General features: G+C 46.9%; 1 protein-coding gene across 3 annotated transcripts in view; it reads left to right on the top strand.

Moving 5' to 3' along the window:
* Positions 1 to 5521, top strand: part of SSH1 (slingshot protein phosphatase 1) — a 101835-nt gene that overhangs the window by 36543 nt on the left and 59771 nt on the right. The gene's annotated exons all lie outside the window — the stretch shown is intronic.

Here is a 5521-nt window from a genome sequence, read left to right as displayed (position 1 = left end):
TTCTAAGGCCCCTCCTAGCTCTGACATTCCCTGTTCTAAGACCCCTCTGAGCTCTGACATCCCCTATTCTAAGGCCCCTCCTAGCTCTGACATCCCCTATTCTAAGGCCCCTCCTAGCTCTGACATTCCCTGTTCTAAGGCCCCTCCCAACTCTGACATCCCCAGTTCTAAGGCCCTTCCTGCAGCTCTGAATGCCTTCTTGGTATCTTAGTCCTTCCCCAGGATTGACTGATGTATCCCCTTTCCTGGCGGTGCTGGGCACTGGGCCTTTCTAATTGTCCTCTTGGCTAGAGGAAAACCTGAGGCCCCAGAGTTTTCTCTCGCTGAGAAGTTCTGTTCGCCTGAATCATCGCTTTTCTTTGTTTGCTTTCCATAAATAATGGATGAGAATGTTGGGACAACCAGCTCTGTGATTAGTCTTTCTTCTGGGCTTTTAATGACCCCTACTGTAATGGAGCTGAAGCCATCATTGCGCGGAATGGACCATGAGGCGCACTGCGGGATGAGGGAAGGCACCGTGACTTCCCCTCTGGGAGCTCCACTGGGGACACTCCATTATCTAGTGCTGCTCAATTACCTTGGAATGGTCTGATGTTCTAAGCCAGTGAGTGACTTGATTGAACTGAGCCCACAAAGATATCAGGAGCCTCTGGTTGGAGATTGTCAGTCACCATGATGTGGTAGTCAAAAGAGAACTGAATTGGCAAGAAAGAAAGGAAGGAAGAAAGGAAAGAGGGAAGGGAGAAAGAGAAGGAAGAAAAGGAGGGAGGAAGAGAGGAAGAGAAGATGGGAAAGAAGGAAAGAGGGAAGGGAAGGAAAAGAAGGAGGGAAGGAAAAATATCATGAAAGGAATGAAACCAGTTTTTCTCTTAAGAGACCACTGCAGAGGTTCCCGTCTCAGGCAGTTAGGTGGTGCAGTGGATAGATTCTTAGGTTTAGAGTCAAGAAGACCTTAGTGCAAATGTAACCTCAGATACTTACTAGCTGCTTGACCTGGTCAAGTCACTTTAATTCCTGTTAGTCTCAGTTTCCTCCTCTTAAAATAGGGATAATACCAACACCTGCCTCCCAGGGTTATAAGCACTTAGCACACTGCCTGGCGCATAGTAGGTGTTTAATAAATACTTGTTTCTCTCCTTCCCCACTTAGTTGTTTGTTGTTATTGTGTATTCAATTAAACCAATTTGCATAATGTTTACACACTTAAAAGCACTTGAGATTTGCCAGTTATTGTTATTCCAGAGCACAGAATGTTCCATTTCCTGTCTCTTCCTTGTCCTTTTAATTCCATTTCTTTCAGAGTAAGTGGATGCTCAGAGAAGTTAATTAATTTCCACGTTCAGCTCTGTTCAGTTCCACTAACACGGAACCTAGAAAGTAGAACAGACCTTCCTGCTCTGGTCCTCTCATTTTCCAAAGAGGTTAGAAGTTAGATTGCTAGAGGTCATATGGAGAAATGGTGGCCACGGTGGGATTAGAACCCGGGTCTTCAATTTTCTGGCTCCTCTTTCCTAATTCTTAGTCATGAGCTGTGATGCTGGGCTCAAGCACATGCTCCTTGTGTCCCTTGACCACGGTTGAACTCTATGAGTCAGAGAGCTTTGAAGAGCCCAGCCCGGGGATGCCGGCATGTCCAGGCCGCAGCTCTTAGTGACATTGGGGCTTGGTTTTTGGCTTTGGGCTTTTAGGTTTTTTCCCCAAAAGAGCCATTCATCGATAACTTCCTTGCTGCCCATGAGTCACTTTGTGGCATGCCGAGCTAAAAATCGGCTGGCCCCCAAGGAACTCAGTCCACTTGGTGGACCAGTGTTCCATCAGATCTGCCCAGCTTTGTTTCCTCTGCTATTGAACAAATATGATGGAAAAGCGTTTTAGAAATACAGAGCACTTTAGAAATACTAATAGACTCATCGGCAACATAATGTGAATGGATTGTGATTTATAATTCAGAACATCAGATGTTTGTACTAGGACTAAGTCAACTTAGGTCTTAGAATGTTAGAATTGCGGACGATCTCAATGTAGAATGTTGAGACAAAGAACATTAGACCATAGAATGTTAGAGTGCAGCCCATTAGAGCTGAAATAGACCTTAAAATATACAGTACTAGAACCCAGGCTGTCACAACTGGAGGAACCTTAGAACATAGCATATTAGATCATAGAATGTTAGAACCCAGGCTGTCAAAGCTGGAAGGGGCCTGGAACATAGGATATTAGATCACAGAATGTTAGAACCCAGGCTGTCAAAGCTGAAAAGGGCCTTAGAACATAGACTGTTAAACCATAGAATGTCATAATTCTGTGTGTTAGAGCTGAGCAGGACCTAGCTGGAAGGAACTTGGAACATGGAATTCTAGAATGAAGAACAAAGGTTAGACCAAACAATGTTAGAAACCAGACCATTGGAAGGAACTTTAGAACGTAGAATGTTAGAACCCGGACTGTTAGAATTAGAAGGGACCTGTAATGATCAGCTAGTTCAAGACTATATGCTATTCAGTGGGGCCCTTTTTATCTAAAGGGGTCCAAGTTGTTGGGGGACTTGCTTTTTGAGTCTCAGCTGGTTTTTTTCACTCCCCCCCCAATATCCACTGAGCTGCTTTTAAGGCTAACAAAAAAAAAGTCTGTAGGAGGAAAGTGATTTGAGGAGCTCCAGCTGCCTGCCCCTCTCTGAATGGCCCTCTTTCATCAGGAAATGTCAAGACAAGTGCATTTTCAATCCCAGATAACAAGCGAAGCTGCCGTCCCCTAAGAGCCATTTGCCTCTCGGCAGGGAGGGTCTCCAGACCTGGGTCATCTTGGCTCTTGGCTGAGGAACAACCCAGCTGATTTCTGTCCCGACCTCGGGGCTGCTTTGTCGAGGGGGCTGGGGAGAAGAGTCCATCTGGAAGGATGTGAGGATGTGCGGGCCCTCCAGGATGAGCCCCTTGAACCTGGCTGACTTCTGCCTCTCTCTGCAGCCAGCATCGCACCCCCGCTGCCGGGAGCTTCCCGGGCCCCGTCTGTACGTATGCACCCACCCCTCAACCCTGCTTCCTGACTGGGACTGGCTTCCCGGAAGACAAGGCTGTTGCTGCCAACGTGCTGAGGGCTGTGGTTTGGGGAAAGATGGCTGTTGGGTTTTTCCTTTCTTCTACAGCTTTTTGCTGTAACTTGAGTCCCATGTGTTTCCTAGAGAAGACAGTGGCCCGGGTTGGGGGGGGGCACGGGGAGCTTCTCCCCCTCAGGCAAGTCACTTAACTCCAGTTTGCCTCAGTTTCCTCATCTGTAAAAGGGGACAATATAGCACCTATATTAAGGATCAGATGAGATAAAAAATTATAAAGCATTTAGCCCAGTTAGGTATTATCATTATTGTTATTATTATTATTAAACTCAGTTTGAGGGCTGTGAGTGGAGTAATGGAAAGGCCACTGACTCTGGACCCAGAGGTCTCAGGTTCAAATCTCTGTTCTACCACCTACCGCCTGGGTGGCCTCAGGTGAGTCACTTTCTTTGGACTCAGTTTCCTCAGCAGCAGAATGTGGGGGTTGGACTGGACAAGTTTCGGGGGTCCCTCCCAGCTCAGAGTCTGTGATCCTGTACCAACATGACGTGTCTTGGAGGGAGCAGGAGGGCAGATGGGACCGTTACTGGGATGCTTCCCCCCACCAAATTTTCACATACAGAGAAATGAGAACATTCTAGGTGTATTTCCCTGAGTCTGGTAGGTTGTTCTAGAGCATTTATGGGAGCAGACAAAAGCCTTTCATGGGAGATCTGGGTCAGTGAGTCTGTTTCTTTAGGCAGACAGGCCAAAATTTTACTCGTATGTGTCCGTGTGTGCGCGCGTATGCTCACGCTCACATGGAAAAGCTAAGTTAACAACATAGGGCCATGTCGAGTCCTCAGTCTGGCCAGCTGTAAAATGAGGAGGTCGGGCAAAGGGCCTCTGAAGTTCTTTCCAACTTAGATGTCGGCTTCTTTAGGCAGTGTGTGTAAGAAGAAAGATTTAGAATCAGAAGATGTAGACACCTGCCCTATTGTTATTCCTTACTCTGTGACAAAGTCATAGAGCCTCTCTGGGCCTCAGTTTCCCTAACTGTAAAATGAGGAAGTTAAACTAGATGGATGCTTAAGGTCCCTTCCAGCTCCATAACCCCATGAGGCGTGGTGGTGTTGGGAGAGAGCTTTGGAGACAGAAGCCCAGGGGTAGGGCTAGGTGGTTCCTGATGACTTGAGTGGATTTGAGTAAATGCCATGTCCTTTCTGGGCCTCACTTTCCTCATCTGTAAAAATGAAAGGATTGTACTAAGAACATGACCACTATCCTGCATCCGAATAGAATAATACTTTACATCTGGAAGGGACCTTAGAGATTGTATAATCCAGTGCCCTCATTTTACAGATAAAGAAGCTGAGGCTCAGATCCACTTTCTGAATATATGCAAGAAGTTGTGGAGGGTTTTTTAGCTCTTCTATGTCCATGTATGTATGGCAGTTAGACTGTTCTTCCTTTAAGGTCCAGCGCAGCCATGAAGCCTTTGCCTTCACTCTAATCCCCCACACCCCCCACACCCCTAGTCCCACACGAAGATCATTACTGTTCTGACTACTGACCTCTCTGGCTTCCTCTAAGTCCCAACTAAAATCCCACCTCCTACAGGAAGCCTTCCTCAACCCCTCTTAATTCCAGTGCCTTCCCTCCGTTCATTATTTCCTATTTATTCTATGTATAGTGTGCTTTGTGTATATTTTCTTGCATATTGTCTTCCCGGTTAGATTGTAAGCTCCTTGAGGGCAGGAACTGTCTTCTGCCTCCTTTTGTATCCTCAGCACTAAGTACAGTGCCCAGCACATAGCAGGCACTTGATTGATTGATGAGAACATAAATCTTGAACTAAAAGGCACCTCAGAAGCCATTCAGCCCAAGCCCCTCATTTTACAGATGAGGAAACTGAGGTCCAAGGAGGATAAGTGACTTGTCTAGAGTTACACAACTAGTAAGCATCTGAGGCAGGATCTGAACCCAGGTCTTGCATGCCTGACTCAAAGTCCAGCGCCTACTCTAAACGTCGCTGCCGTATGAGAAAGTCAGGATTGAATCGTCACAGTCTCAGACATGGCTGGCACCTCAGTGGTCACCTATCTCCTCCGTCCAGCCCCTGAACGGGAATCCTCTCAACTCGTCCCCGGCAAGTGGTCATTCGTCCAGTCTGGGGAGGTAGACCACCAGGGAGGGGGAGCCCGATGTGCTTTGAAATATGTCTCATTGTCAGGCAGCTCTTTCCTCCCGAGGGAGTCTAAGCACACTTGGGGCTCTCAGAACACTGTCAGTCACCTGTAAGGTCCAGTTTGTCTCCATACACTCTTCTTACTTTCTAGGTGTACTCGGTATTTACTGCTTCTTTTGTCTGATTTCATCTGCTTTGAAATTCTGGGTGTGTCTTCTAATATTGTACCTACCTTCTGTGTTATCTAGCTTGGTGTGTATGTACAGAAGCAGCGTTCTCCCTTTGTGTGTGTGTGTGTGTGTGTG

This window comes from Vombatus ursinus, unplaced genomic scaffold (assembly GCF_900497805.2).
Source record: "Vombatus ursinus unplaced genomic scaffold, bare-nosed wombat genome assembly UNPS02001287.1, whole genome shotgun sequence".
NCBI classification, from domain to species: domain Eukaryota; kingdom Metazoa; phylum Chordata; class Mammalia; order Diprotodontia; family Vombatidae; genus Vombatus; species Vombatus ursinus.
Note: the sequence above shows the minus strand (reverse complement) of the source record. Positions and strands in the feature narration are given on the sequence as shown.